This window comes from Schistocerca gregaria, chromosome 1 (assembly GCF_023897955.1).
Source record: "Schistocerca gregaria isolate iqSchGreg1 chromosome 1, iqSchGreg1.2, whole genome shotgun sequence".
Lineage (NCBI taxonomy): Eukaryota > Metazoa > Arthropoda > Insecta > Orthoptera > Acrididae > Schistocerca > Schistocerca gregaria.
In genome coordinates this window covers 1,009,617,259-1,009,634,072 of record NC_064920.1, presented here as the reverse complement: position 1 = coordinate 1,009,634,072, position 16,814 = coordinate 1,009,617,259, and positions in this window count along the sequence as shown.

Below are 16,814 nucleotides of genomic sequence, written 5' to 3'. Positions count from 1 at the left end.
TGAGAAAGCGATGCTGTGCATCTGGTATAAACCGGCGTGATATTTCGTGACAAAGAGCTCACTTAAGGCTGAGAGATATTAAAAGTCGCAGTATCACGTTCCACGGCTGCTAGGGAAAACGAGCGCTGATAATTACGACACCCTATCTTTAAGATGGCGCTCCGCGGAGCTATTATCCGGTTACTAGTTAGCGACAAGAAGAGAGGGAGATTTGGCAGGAAATAGTAAACCACTTTCATTAGATTCAAGTGAAAATTCAGAGAATGCAGGTGTTTCAGATGTGGGAAATACAGTCAAATCAGACAAGTAGTGTGATCTTTTGACTATCATATTATTTCTTTACTAGTGTTGGGAAGCGATTTGAAATGAATATGGTAATGTACGCATAGGAAAAGGAATATTTTACCAGTAAAGATTGGTAACTGAAATTTGGCTGCTACGTAGAGGACAGACCTATAACGTTTCCCTCATTTGCTAAATTTTTTGCTTATTGCGTCGTTTTAATTAGAACTTACGTACAGCAAATACAGTATGTAAACGACCTTGACATAATGACGAATATCTATGTATGTATTGACTCACCAGTCTTCTGAGCGATTTGATAAGGTAGGCCACGAATTCCTGTCGTGTGCAAACCATTCCTTCTGGATTAGTACTTGCCACCTACATCCTCAGTTATTTCCCGCAGTCCATGTCCCACTACCGTGCAATGCCGTGCTCCAAACGGACATTTTCAGAAATTTCTTTGTGAAATTAGGATCTTTGTTTGCTACTAGTAGACTTCTCTTGGCCAGGAATGCCCATTTTGGCGGAGTTTGCTTTTTAAATACTCCTTGCTCCCTCCGTCATTGATTATTTTGCTGTCTAGATAGCTGAATTCCTTCACTTCATCAATTTGGTGATCGCGAATTGTGATGATAAGTTTTTCGCTGTTCTCACTTCTGCTGCTTCTCATTCCTCCTGTCTTTCTTCGATTTATTCTCAAACCATAGTGTGTACTGATTGACTGTTCATTCAATTCAATAGGTCCTGCAGTTCCTCTTCACTTTCACTGAGTATAGCAATGTCATCAGCGAATCTTTGCATTGAAATCTTTTGAGGTTAATAATATATTATTATTATTATTATTATTATTGGTTATTTAATTAAAAATATTCTTTATTTATTACACTCCTGGAAATTGAAATAAGAACACCGTGAATTCATTGTCCCAGGAAGGGGAAACTTTATTGACACATTCCTGGGGTCAGATACATCACATGGTCACACTGACAGAACCACAGGCACATAGACACAGGCAACAGAGCATGCACAATGTCGGCACTAGTACAGCGTATATCCACCTTTCGCAGCAATGCAGGCTGCTATTCTCCCATGGAGACGATCGTAGAGATGCTGGATGTAGTCCTGTGGAACGGCTTGCCATGCCATTTCCACCTGGCGCCTCAGTTGGACCAGCGTTCGTGCTGTACGTGCAGACCGCGTGAGACGACGCTTCATCCAGTCCCAAACATGCTCAATGGGGGACAGATCTGGAGATCTTGCTGGCCAGGGTAGTTGACTTACACCTTCTACAGCACGTTGGGTGGCACGGGATACATGCGGACGTGCATTGTCTGTTGGAACAGCAAGTTCCCTTGCCGGTCTAGGAATGGTAGAACGATGGGTTCGATGACGGTTTGGATGTACCGTGCACTATTCAGTGTCCCCTCGACGATCACCAGAGGTGTACGGCCAGTGTAGGAGATCGCTCCCCACACCATGATGCCGGGTGTTGGCCCTGTGTGCCTCGGTCGTATGCAGTCCTGATTGTGGCGCTCACCTGCACGGCGCCAAAAGACGCATACGACCATCATTGGCACCAAGGCAGAAGCGACTATCATCGCTGAAGACGACATGTCTCCATTCGTCCCTCCATTCACGCCTGTCGCGACACCACTGGAGGCGGGCTGCACGATGTTGGGGCGTGAGCGGAAGACGGCCTAACGGTGTGCGGGACCGTAGCCCAGCTTCATGGAGACGGTTGCGAATGGTCCTCGCCGATACCCCAGGATCAACAGTGTCCCTAATTTGCTGGGAAGTGGCGGTGCGGTCCCCTACGGCACTGCGTAGGATCCTAAGGTCTTGGCGTGCATCCGTGCGTCGCTGCGGTCCGATCCTAGGTCGACGGGCACGTGCATCTTCCGCCGACCACTGGCGACAACATCGATGTACTGTGGAGACCTCACGCCCCACGTTTTGAGCAATTCGGCGGTACGTCCACCCGGCCTCCCGCATGCCCACTGTACGCCCTCGCTCAAAGTCCGTTAACTGCACATACGGTTCACGTCCACGCTGTCGCGGCATGCTACCAGTGTTAAAGACTGCGATGGAGCTCCGTATGCCACGGCAAACTGGCACACTGACGGCGGCGGTGCACAAATGCTGCGCAGCTGGCGCCATTCGACGGCCAACACCGCGGTTCCTGGTGTGTCCGCTGTGCCGTGCGTGTGGTCATTGCTTGTACAGCCGTCTCGCAGTGTCCGGAGCAAGTATGGTGGGTCTGATACACCGGTGTCAATGTGTTCTTTTTTCCATTTCCAGGAGTGTATATTGACATGAAATGAAATGATCGTATGGCGTTGTTGGCAGAGGACCCATTCGGGGGAGTTCGGCTGCCGTATTGCAAGTCCTTTTTGGTTGACGCCACTTCGGCGACTTGAGAGTCAATGAAGGACACACAACACCCAGTCCCCTGCCGTGAATCGAACTCGGGGCCCCTGCGGGGTAGACGGTAACGCTACCGCTAGGCTACGGAGGCGGAATTTATATTATAAAAAATATTCTTTATGTCTGCTTTATTTTAATTAATGGTTTAGCATTTGGTTTCAGTTAGTTTAGCTTAGTTCCGTATTCCCTTTTATCTTTGCTCCGCTGAAAACCTGGAAGACAAAAATATTTCGTTTTAAATAGCACAGGAGACCAAGAGATGAATTCCGTAGCGGCGATTTTGCGGAATTCCTCGTCGTTATATGCTCGACCTGAAACCTCTACAACATTTACTCGCTACACAGATCTTTCGGCACAACTGTGTGCTATGTTGTTTGATGGGTCTGGATGATAGACTCTACAATGTAGCGCGTTAAAGTATCAAACAATTTAGCAAGTTAAAGTTTATTAATTCGAAGATAATCTATCGACGAATTCTGTTTGTGGAAAACGCATGTTCGCACTATCATTCCAAACTTCACCTCCTCATAATATTTGTACCATGATAATTAACTAATTTCTGTATGGAGATATACGTACCCTGGACACTTGATGTCATTATTGGATTTTGTGCAAAAAATGGCGTTTCACAACAATATAATCTCTCTCCTCCTCTCACACGTCCGATCTCTCCATTTCCTTCACAAAGAGTCCCTAAAACAAAATATTTGGTTCGGTAAGACACAGAGATGCTTCCGAAGCACGGAACGTCCAATTCTCACAGTCGGTATATATTGTACACCGCAATATCAATTCGATCCATAGTGTTTCATTATTGACAACAATGGAATAATTGCACTTCTGATGCCTTTGCTTAAAGCCAAACTTCTCGGCATTTAACAGACCCTTAATTCCCATTTCTAGATACTGCCTACAGGAAAAGTAAACAGACCTTTGGGGATAATGAACCACTTGTATGAACATCAAGAGATCAGATGGAAACCCAGTTCTAAGCAAAGAAGGGAAAGCAGGAAGGTGGAGGAGTATATAGAGGGTCTATACAAGGGCGATGAACTTGAGGACAATATTATGGAAATGGAAGAGGATGTAGATGAAGATGAAATGAGAGATACGATACTGCGTGAAGAGTTTGACAGAGCACTGAAAGACCTGAGTCGAAACAAGGCCCCCGGAGTAGACAACATCCAATTGGAACTACTACCAGCCTTGGGAGAGCCAGTCCTGACAAAACTCTACCATCTGGTGAGCAAGATGTTTTAGACAGGCGAAATACCCTCAGACCTCTAGAAGAATATAATAATTCCAATCCCATATGTGAACATTACCGAACTATCAGTTTAATAAGCCACAGTTGCAAAATACTAACACGAATTCTTTACAGACGAATGGAAAAACTAGTAGAAGCCGACCTCGTGGAAGATCAGTTTGGATTCCGTAGAAACACGGGAACACGTGAGGCAATACTGACCTTAAGACTTATCTTAGAAGAAAGATTAAGGAAAGCAAACCTACGTTTCTAGCATTTGTAGACTTAGAGAAAGCTTTTGACAATGCTGACTGGAATACTCTCTTTCAAATTCTAAAGGTGGCAGGGGTAAATACAGGGAGCTAAAGGCTATTTACAATTTCTACAGAAACCAGATGGCAGTTATAAGACTCAAGGGACATGAAAGGGAAGCAGTGGTTGGGAAGGGAGTAAGACGGGTTGTAGTGTCTCACCGACGTTATTCAATCTGTATATTGAGCAAGCAGTAAAGGAAACAAAAGAAAAATTCGGATAAGGTATTAAAATCCATGGAGAGGAAATAAAAACTTTGAGGTTTCCCGATGACATTGTAATTCTGTCAGAGACAGCAAAGGACTTGGAAGAGCAGTTGAATGGAATGGACAGTGTCTTGAAAGGAGGATAGAAGATGAACATCAACAAAAGCAAAACGAGGATGATGGAATGTAGTCGAATTAAGTCGGGTGATGCTGAGAGAATTAGATTAGGAAATGAGACACTTAAAGTAGTACAGGAGTTTTGCTATTTGGGGAGCAAAATAACTGATGATGGTCGAAGTAGAGAGGATATAAAATGTAGACTGGCAATGGCAAGGAAAGCGTTTCTGAAGAAGATAAATTTGTTAATATCGGATATAGATTTAAATATCAGGAACTCATTTCTGAAAGTATTTGTATGGAGTGTAGCCATGTATGGAAGTGAGACATGGATGATAGATAGTTTGGACAAGAACAGAATAGAGGAGTTTGTGGGACAACTTGACAAAAAGAAGGGACTGGTTGGTAGGACTTGTTCCGAGGCATCAAGGGATCACAAATTTAACATTGGAGGGCAGCGTGAAGGGTAAAAATCGTAGAGGGGGACTAAGAGATGAATACGCTAAGCAGATTCAGAAGGATGTAGGTTGCAGTAAGTACTGGGAGATGAAGAAGCTTGCACAGGTTAGAGTAGCATGGAGAGCTGCATCAAACCAGTCTCAGGACTGAAGACCACAACAACAACAGTTCTAAGTCTAGGGGACTGATGACCTCAGTTGTCAAGTCCCATAGTGCTTGGAGCTATTTTTTACACTCTTTCCAACTATTCGCTCTCTCCTTTGGTTTAACACTGAAATCCCATTGCACTCTTGATGTTACCGCCCTTTGACTTTTCTATGTACTGAGTCTCTCCTTACAACAATCATATATTTGTCGATTTCTTCATATTTTTCATGCAGCCATTTTTTCCAAGACTTCCTTGAACTTATTATTTATTTCATTCCTAAGCGATTTGTCTTTTTGTATTCCTGGATTTCTCTGAACATTTCTGCACTTCCTTCTTTCGTCGATGAGCTGAAACATTTCGTCTATTTCGCACGGTTTCTTCGCAGTTAACGTCCTTGTAGCTATATCTATCGTTCCAACTTTTATGATTGCCCTTTTCGGAGAATCCCTTTCCTCTTCCACTGACCTGCCTACTGAGCGTATCATTATTGCAATGCCTGTAGCCTCAGAAAAGTTCAAACATGTACCATCATTCCTTAGTATCTTCGTAACCCACTTTTTTGACCATTGATTCTTCCTGACAATTCTCTTAAACTTCAGCCTATTCTTCATCATTACTAAATTGTGATTTGAGTCTATATCTGCTCCTGAGTATGCCTTGCAATACGATATCTAATGCCAGAACCTCTGCCTGACCATGATGCAATTTAACTGGTATGTTCCCGTGTCTCCCGGCCTTTTTGAAATATACCTCCTCATGTTGTGATTCTTCAACAAAGTGTTTTCCTATAGCGCCTTAAAAATCTGCCTGAATCGAACACCATAAATAAGCTTTCTAAAAAAAAAAGAAAGTCCCCTATGATGTCCCCTATAACATCGTTAACTATTTTTTATAAAATATTTGGAGTTGCGGGGAGAAGAGAGCAGTGGGTTTTGGGTGTCAAGACTAGTTTTGTTTCGCATAAAATTGCTTTTACAACGGAACTGGCCTCTGACGGTAAATCTTGAATTTACAGAGAGTGGGTTTGCTGATGGTTGGGAGCTCCAACGTTAGGCGCGTAATGGGGCCCTTAGGAACATGGCTGCCAACGTGGGGAAGGAAGTCAGTGTGCACTCCGTGTGCATACTGGGTGGTGGTGGGAGGGGGGGGGGGGGAGGGTCGTTCCGGATGTGGAAAGGGTGCTTCCGGATGCCGTGAATAGTAGATGGTGCAGTCAACTTCAGGGGATAGCTCATGTCGGTACCAATGTGTTTGTTGCTTTGGATCGGAGGAGATTCTCTCTGGTTGCAGGCGGCTAGCGGAAGTGGTAAAGACTCGCTTGCGAGATTAAAGCGGAGGACACCATCTGCAGCAGCGTGAGTAGAACCAACTGTGGTCCGTTGGTGCAGAGCCGAGTAGAGGGTGTGGATTAGAGGCTTAGGCGGTTCTGTGACCGTGTAGGCTGCAGATTCATTGACTTGCGACATCGGGCGGTGGGTTTCCGGGTCCCGCTTAAAAGGTCAGGAGTCCAATAGACACAGGAGGCGCTACAAGGGTAGCTGGGGCTGTGTGGAAGGGACTGGGCGGTTTTTTAGGTTACAGGGTCTCAGCAAACCATAGACTGAGCGTCCGTCTAAAAAGTGGCAGGTAAAACAAAGTAAGGTAGTTGTAGAAACGATCGATATTGTAAATTGTCGTTGTTGTGTTGGGAAAGAACCGGAACTCTAAGTCGTTATAGAAAGCACTGAAGCTCAAATAGTTATAGGTACAGAAAGCTGACTAAAGCCCGAAATAAGTTCAGCCGAATTTTTTTCAAACGGTGTAGCAGTGTTAAGAAAGAATGAATTAAATACAGTTGGTGGTGTAGTATTTATTGCTGTCAGAAGTAGTTTGCCTTGTAGTGAAATAGAAGTGGATGGTTGCTGCGAAATAGTATGGGTAGAGGTTATACTTGACTATGGGACCGATCCCCCTACTGAGAAGATATAGTTGCTTAACATTTCAAAGAAAACTTGAGTCTCATTTCAAATAGGTACCCCACTCATACAATTATAGACGGTGGTGATTTCAATCTATCCTCGATACGCAGGAAGAATTATACATTTGAAGTCGGAGGCAGGCACACAACGTCAGACGAAATTGTACTGAATGCTTTCTTAGAAAATTATTTTGAACAACTAGTTCATGAGCCTACTCGAAGCATAATGGTTGCGAAAGCATACTTGACCTGTTAGCAACAAATAATCCCGGACAAATAGTGAGTATCGTGACGAATACAGAGATTAGTGACCGTAAGACAGTTGCTGCTAGGCTCAATACCGTAACACCTACAACCATCAAAAAGAAATACCAAGTACATCTATTTATAAAAGCTGATAAAAATGCTCTTAACGCCTTTATTAAAATACAGTGATCACTCCTTCCGATCTGATCATATAAGCGTAGGAACGTTGTGGAATGATTTCAAAGAGGTAGTATCGACGGTAATTGAGAGACATATACCCCAGAAATTAATAAGTGATGGTACTGATTCCCATGGTAGACAAAACGGGTGAAATCGTTGTTGCAGAAGCGACGAAAAAAGCACGCCAAATTTAAAAGAACGCTAAACCCCCAAGATTGGCGAAGCTTTGCTGAAGTTCAAAGTTTAGCGCGTGCTTCAATGCGTTATGCTTTTAATAATTTCCACAAGGAAACTCTGTCTCGGAATCTGTCTGAAAACCCAAAGAGATTCTGGTCATACATGAAGCACACCAGTGGCAAGACGCAATCAATCCCTCCAATGCGCGATAACACCGGTGAAGTCACTGATGACAGTGGCACTAAAGCAGAGTTATTCAACATGGTTTTCCGAAACTGCTTCACCAAAGAAGTCAACGTAAATATTCCTGAACTCCAATCAAGAACAACTGCCAAGATGAGAAACATAGAAGTAGATATCCTTGGTGTAGCAAAGCAGCTTAAATCAATTACCCAACGTGCATAGAGAGAAGGTGGCGACAACGCAGCAATAAAAGGCGTCACTCGTGTTGTTTCAACAGCTTCGATCTGTTTATAACCGTGCAGCGTCACTTCCGACCAGCGTATGACAATGTAGCTCCAACAGATCACAAAGTGGATGGCTGTTCCAGAAATTTCTAGACGCTGGTATGTACTGGGTCAAGCGCAGTCAACCCAGTCTAGCACATAGTTCACACAATTCTATTCGTCGTGGCAGAATAATCGGTGTCGAGCAGAGTGAATAACCATCTGCAGCGCAACATACCCTTAACACAACAGAGACGTTTTTTGGGTTATTAGTCTTCTGATTGGTTTGAAATGACCCCCCGCGAATTCCTCTATTGTGCTAACCTCGTCACCACAAAATAGCACACTTCGCCCTGAATTATTTTCTGGGTATATTGTAATCTTCCTCTTCCCCCAAAATTTTTGTCCTCTACAGGTCTCTCTAGTACAGCCGTCACCAATCTGCTTTCAATTACCCCCAGAGGAGTTAAATGAATTTTTTTTTTTTTTGGTCATTCGTCTACTGACTGGTTTGATGCGGCCAGCCACGAATTCCTTTCCTGTGCTAACCTCTTCATCTCAGAGTAGCACTTGCAACCTACGTCCTCAATTATTTGCTTGACGTATTCCAATCTCTGTCTTCCTCTACAGTTTTTGCCCTCTACAGCTCCCTCTAGTACCTTGGAAGTCATTCCCTCATGTCTTAGTAGATGTCCTATCATCCTGTCCCTTCTCCTTATCAGTGTTTTCCACATATTCCTTTCCTCTCCGCTTCTGCGTAGAACCTCCTCATTCCTTACCTTATCAGTCCACCTAGTTTTCAACATTCGTCTATAGCACCACATCTCAAATGCTTCGATTCTCTTCTGTTCCGGTTTTCCCACAGTCCATGTTTCACTACCATACAATGCTGTACTCCAGACGTACATCCTCAGAAATTTCTTCCTCAAATTAAGGCAGGTATTTGATATTAGTAGACTTCTCTTGGCCAGAAATGCCTTTTTTGCCATAGCGAGTCTGCTTGTGATGTCCTCCTTGTTTCGTCCGTCATTGGTTATTTTACTGCCTAGGTAGCAGAATTCCTTAACTTCATTGACTTCGTGATCATCAATCCTGATGTTAAGTTTCTCGCTGTTCTCATTTCTACTACTTCTCATTACCTTCGTCTTTCTCCGATTTACTCTCAAACCATACTGTGTACTCATTAGACTGTTCATTCCGTTCAGCAGATCATTTAATTCTTCTTCACTTTCACTGAGGATAGCGAATCGTATCATTGATATCCTTTCACCTTGTATTTTAATTCCACTCCTGAACCTTTCTTTTATTTCCATCCCCGATGTACAGATTGAAGAGTAGGGGCGAAAGGCTACAGCCTTGTCTTACTCCCTTCTTAATACGAGCACTTCGTTCTTGATTGTCTACTCTTATTATTCCCTCTTGGTTGTTGTACATATTGTATATTACCCGTCTCTCCCTATAGCTTACCCCTACTTTTTTCAGAATCTCGAACAGCTTCCACCACTTTATATTGTCGAACGCTTTTTCCAGGTCGACAAATCCTATGAACGTGTCTTGGTTTTCCTTTAGCCTTGCTTCCATTATTAGCCGTAACGTCAGAATTGCCTCTCTCGTGCCTTTACTTTTCCTAAAGCCAAACTGATCGGCACCTAACACATTCTCAATTTTCTTTTCCATTCTTCTGTATATTATTCTTGTAAGCAGCTTCGATGCATGATCTGTTAAGCTGATGTGCGATAATTCTCGCACTTGTCAGCTCTTGCCGTCTTCGGAATTGTGTGGATGATGCTTTTCCGAAAGTCAGATGGTATGTCGCCAGACTCATATATTCTACACACCAACGTGAACAGTCGTTTTGTTGCCACTTCCGCTAATGATTTTAGAAATTCTGATGGAAAGTTATCTATCCCTTCTGCCTTATTTGACCGTAAGTTCTCCAAAGCTCTTTTAAATTCCGATTCTAATACTGGATCCCCTATCTCTTCTAAATCGACTCCTGTTTCTTCTTCTATCACATCAGAGAAATCTTCACCCTCATAGAGGCTTTCAATGTATTCTTTCCACCTACCTGCTCTCTCCTCTGCATTTAACAGTGGAATTCCCGTTGCACTCTTAATGTTACCACCGTTGCTTTAATGTCACCAAAGGTTGTTTTGGCTTTCCTGTATGCTGAGTCTGTCCTTCCGACAATCATATCTTTTTCGATGTCTTCAAATTTTTCCTGCAGCCATTTCGTCTTAGCTTCCCTGCACTTCCTATTTATTTCATTCCTCAGCTTCTTGTATTTCTGTATTCCTGATTTTCCCGGAACATGTTTGTACTTCCTCCTTTCATCAATCAACTGAAGTATTTCTTCTGTTACCCATGGTTTCTTCGCAGCTACCTTCTTTGTCCCTATGATTTCCTTCCCAACTTCTGTGATGGTCCTTTTTAGAGACGTCCGTTCCTCTTCAACTGTCTTGCCTTCTGCGCTATTCCTTATTGCTGTATTTATAGCGCTAGAGAACTTCAAACGTATCTCGTCATTCCTTAGAACTTTAGTGAGGGTAAAAACTTATCGATTCGATTGAACTTCAGCAATGGAACTAAATTATTTTCAAAATATCGTTGCTATTACCACAATTTTGTAAGACTCTAATACCGATTATAAGTCAGCAGTAGCTACATTTTTTTCAGTTAGTAGCATAAATGCGTTGGAGGTTACAGGTTCCTCACACAGTCCACCCACTACACGCATATGCTGTGCTTTGTCCCGCACGTTGCCGATGATAAAAGTGAGATATATACGTAACAAATCATTCATATCTCAAGAAAATGTCTTGTCCAATTTGTAGATAGTACCTGTAGAAGTCCAGAAATTGTTTAATCACTCGCTTCGAAGCAGATAAATGAATTAATTGATAGCACGACAAAGCAGTAAGTACATAAGGCTACTATAGCGCTGTACACATAATTATTATTATTATTGCTATTAGTGCCTTTGGTCAGACGCAAAACGTTAATAACCTGAAGTCTTCCAATTTCTGCCAGTTCAGAAGTAAGGAGTGCAGCAATCAAGTGATTTACGAATAGTAAGGATAGCACATACATTTAACTTGGTTGATTTTATATGGGACTGCAGTGTCCAGGTCAAGAAAGTGTCTCAATGGAGTGCAGTGTCCAGGTCAAGAAAGTGTCTCAATGGAGTTCAAAATGGCTCTGAACACTATGGGACTTAACATGTGAGGCCATCAGTCCCCTAGAACTTAGAACTACTTAAACCTAACTACCCTAAGGACATCACACACATCCATGCCCGAGGCAAGATTCGAACCTGCGACTGTAGCAATGGCGCGGTTCCGGACTGAAGCGCCTAGAACCGCTCAGAAGTGTCTGCTCTAGCAGTGGACAGTTAGCTTTTTTGTCTGAAAAGGAGTTGCAGGCACTATGAATTCATTGGTCATTTATTTTAGCACGTACGCGCGCGCGCACACACACACACACACACACACACACACACACACACACACACAAACTGACTAGATGCCATTTATCTCTCCTCATTTTACAAATGAAAGTGTTCCCAGAAAAGGCTTTTTCTACAGTTTAGTTAGGTGCTAAGGTTTGCTATAATATAGAAAGGGGGAGGGGAGGGTCGCACAGATTGTGGGTCAGGCGGGGGGAGGGGGGGGGGAGCAGGAGTACGAGCTAGTTTCTGCACTCAGGGGTAATGGCTGGGAACCACTGCTCTAGTACAACGGAAGTTATTCCTTGATGTCTTGAGACATGTCCAGTCACACTGCCCCTTCTTCTTGTCAAAGTATTTCACTCGTTCCCCTCCTCGTCGATTCTGCGGAAAATCGCATTTCTTATCAGTCCATCTAATTTCCACCTTCTCTGTACGACACCACATCTCAAACGATTCGATTCAGTTCATTTTCACAATTCATCATTCGTTTCCGTAAATTCTGTGATACTAAATTTTTTCCTCCAACTGGGGCTGACGTTTGACACTGATAAGTTTGTTTTGGTCAGAAATGTCCTCTATGCCTATGGCAGTTTGTTATTTATGTCCTCCTTGCTTCGTCCGTCACGCGTTGTTTGGCTTCCTAGGTAGCACAATTACTTCTCTTCCTCCACTTCGTGAACTACAAATTTGTTTTTTAAGTTTGTCGCTAAGCTCTATTCTGCTGTTCTTCATTAGTTCATCTTTATTCGAGTTAGTATCAGTCCATAGTGTATGCTCACTGGACCCTTTATTCCTTTCAACAGAAAGTCTTCCTCGCCTTCACTAAGGATAGCAATGTCATTACCTAATCTTATGATTGACATTCTTTTACTCTGTATTTTAAACTCAGTTCTGAAACTTTGTTTTGTCTCCTTCATTACTACTTGCATACAGGGTATTTCAGTACGAGCGTAAAAAAATTTAACATGACATAGAGGATTCTCCACTGAACAATTTGAGGAAGGGATCCCGGAGCCGGACGAACCAGCTGAAGTAGATAATGGGAAAAAATCTCATTATTGTCTACTTTTTTATTTGCATTAGTTACCTGCACATACAAGCACTGACACAATGAACGTTCCGTTTGTACTGTACGTTACAAAATGTGCTGAAACTGACACCTATGAACCTCAATGCAAGCATGACATCGGTGAACAAGATTATGACCGAGCCTGACAAATATCCCTGGTGTGTTTCGAATCACATTACAGGCTGCTACAATTCTGGCAACTAATTCCATCTCCGGGCTCTCATACACAAGTAACCGTAGATATCCACATAGGAAATAATCAAGAGGATTAAGGTCAGGGGACATCGCAGGCCACGTAATAGGACCTCCCCTTCCAATCCAGCGACCAGGAAATACAGCAGTGAGATGATTGTGGACATCCACACTTAAGTGAGGCGGTGCACCGTCATGTTGTATCCACATCCTCTCGCGAACAGCCAAGGGTATGTTCTCCAACAAGTCTGGTAGAACTCTTTGCACGAAGCTTAAGCGCTCGTGGCCATTCAGATTACAACTTAGGTGATTTATCGCATACCACAGTCAAATACGTAGATTTGTTTTGTGTTGGCAGAACAGCCAACACCGTGTTACGAGTGGAGGCCGAAATGCACGCGTTTTAGCTCACGCAGGCTGGCGTGAGGAGGGAAGAACTATACTGACGTGAGGTCTGGAACTTGACAAGGAATGAGAATTCAGAAAACGGACATAAATAGTTTGATACTTAACTTTAATCCATTAATGATGAACGTCGCTCTTGAAGGTACATGATTCACAATATTATCTGTTCAGAATATATTCCTGAAGTAATTATAGTGACAATATGGTGCCTTGCTAGTTCGTAGCAAATGACGTAGCTGAAGGCTATGCTAAACTGTCGTCTCTGCAAATGAGAGCGTATGTACACAGTGAACCATCGCTAGGAAAGTCGGCTGTACAACTGGGGCGAGTGCTAGACCTGCCGTGTGGCGGCGCTCGGTCTGCAATCACTGATAGTGGCGACACGCGGGTCCAACGTATACTAACAGACCGCGGCCGATTTAAAGGTTACCACATAGGCGGTGACACCACAATTTGTGTAATAGTAATATGGCAGTCATCTGTAAACACACCCCAAAAAGTTACGTAAAAAACGCGTTCAATAATACCTATAGCAAATTAAAAGAGTAAGACGTAGGTAGGAAATAGTAGAGAATTCCGTTAATGGAGGGTCAACAATGTCAACCCATATTACGAAGACATGTAAAATAAACTACTTTTATTTACTTATATTACTTTTTATATATTTACTTTTACAAATATTGAGAAAAGCTTGCAGAAAAGAAAAGTTACAATTGAAACCATATGAAATTCTTTGAGTTTTTATAAGAGAAGAGTGTTTCGAGTGGCAGATTGTGTGTGTGTGTGTGTATGTGTGTGTGTGTGTGTGTGTGTATGTGTGGTGGGCAAGTTGCGACGTTGATGGCAGTTCATCGGTGCTGCCGGCGTGATTAAATAGCTCCATCAGTCACGCATCGCAATGGCTACGTCTTCTTGCTAGATATGAGTTGCTAGTGGCGGTTATGTTATTCTCTGTCACATTCCTTTGGTCACAGACTCATCGAAAGTAATCACTATTGCATACAGATCATATGTGTACGTCAAAAACGTTTCTAGCACACACGATTCAGTTACTAACGTTTCGTACACAATTTTGAAATTGTGTGAACTTCATTTTAACAACCCGATCGAGAAGTTACAGTCCATCTGCTTTTAGGATGAGTATCACGATTATGAATTCACACTTCCGGTGAAAACAATCCAACACGTAATAAACAGTTTAAATGTTTCCACAACGCCTGTCAATGTTTTAACCCACCAGGAAGTTCGGTAAGTTGCGAACAGAACAAAAATTTGTAAGGTAGATTAGTTGGTGCAGGTAAGTTGGTTCTAACAATGACAATCATTGCTCATTCTCATGTACATTGTCACTGCAACGCTCCATGAGGCTACCAGCATTTAAACAATCTAACCTTTTGTTTCATAATGTCCACGTCAAAATATAGTTCATGCCGAGCCTAAAGCGTTAAAGTTCAGCGGCGAAGTTGCGCGTGTTTTCATCCGACGCGGTACTTTCACAACTGACAAAACACGTGCAAGCACGCAACACCACTCGACGTCCGCTGACTGTCACTGGTCGACTGCAACCCTCATTATAGCTCTCGCCTAACGGTTTACACAATAGTTTTGCATATTACATTTAGTTTTACACAGATCATTTAACACAAACATTATAAAGAAGATGTAGGTTGCACTTCGGCATAATCAGTAAGATATTCGTGTAGCAATATAAGTAAAGTAAAACGTACTCACGTCTCATACTGTAGAACAAAACAAGGAAAATAGTGAACCGTGCAACATAAGCGTAGAGAAGGAAGGTAACAAAAGAAAGAAAAGAAGAATTAAGATATCGCAATTTGCAATAACTTTACTCAAGGCCCGTGGGGAAACTGCAAAAGGAAATGAAGTGTTTCAGAAGTGGTCTTATAGAAGAATGCTGAGAATTAGATGGGCTAATGTAGTGTAACGACGTGTATGACTCAATGATCTTTTTGTCTGAAATATGACCATGTGTAGACTTCGTCACCTACGTCGTTTACAAAACACTTCAAAAAATTATTTAAATTCTTTTTAAGTTCTCTATAAAAGATTCTTCAACGAAACTGTAATTATGACACCTTCAGGTGAGTCGTTTGTGCAAAATTACGTCACTCAGTCCAACTGGTTTGCGCAAACTTTTGAAATTTAGATGTCGTTTGTTTCTCCTTGGAAATTATATTCTTGCAAGTTATCTTTTTTTCCATATTAAAATCAGACTGTAAAACCTTTAAGATTCAAAAATCGAAGTCAAACTGTTCTGAAAATTAATATCTTGCAAAAATTCAGTAATAATTCTTCCTCAATATAACTCTTCATAAATAATTCTCGAACACGTATTTAAGCTTTAGAGCATACAATGTTTTATTGTCTTCGTATATGCTAAATACAGATGTGAACATCAGACTCGACAAAACAGAACTGAACAAGATACAACATGAACTAAACATTCTGTGACGTCATTACGATGAAATACTACAAATTTTTATTTATTTGAATGTTGGAGGTTCGACGCAACAACCCGGTCACAGGATCTTCTGCCATTGGCCGTTGACCCGCGACGTCTAGTGGCCAGCAATTTTCTTTCTGGTTCCGGCAGTGAAGATTCTGTTTCCGCGAGAAGTGCTGCTCTCTCCAAAGATGAAACACACAAAACAAAAATACAAAACCTTAAATATTTTACAAAGAAAACAAAATATTACAAATACATAAACAAAACACTAAATTAAACTTATATTTACCTGCAAACTGGCCGGCCGCGGTGGCGCGCAGTCCGGAACCGTGAGACTGCTACGGTCGCAGGTTCGAATCCTGCCTCGGGCGTGGGTGTGTGTGATGCCCTTGGGTTGGTTGGGTTTGAGTAGTTCTAAGTTCTAGGGGACTGATGACCACAGCAGTTAAGTCCCATAGTGCTCAGAGCCATTTGAATCTGCAAACTGAGCTGATGCTTGTGGATGGGTGACGCTTTAATTTCGCGTCCCATTACACTAATAAGAAATGAGGTGGTTTTTCACAGATTCGGCGAGGAAAGGAATATGTGTAAAACAGTTACTAGAAAAACGCACGGAATGTTATAAGCTGTGTTTAAGCTTCTGAGAATAACTTCCATGCAGCTATAGAGGGAGAAGCAAACTGTAGGCGATGACAGAGATTGGAATATATTCAACAAATTTTCGTGGCTCTAGAGCGGAAGTGCTACTAGAAGACTGAGATATTGGCAGGTGAGAGGAAGTTCAGCTTAGCAGCATAGAACCGCTGTATCATTAACGAGAAGGGAAAAAAAGAAAAGAAAAAGAGAGAGATGGAAATCGACAAAAGCAACCGTCGCCTAATCCTGATATGCGCTGAAACGTATCATCCTTGCAGCGTCTTTGCTGGTACTACACGCAACTGTGTTTTGGTCGGCACCAGACGCGAGAGTTAAGGAGTGGACACAGCGACCACTGCGGGCGACGTCGGTACCTCGGGCACGTGGTGCAGGC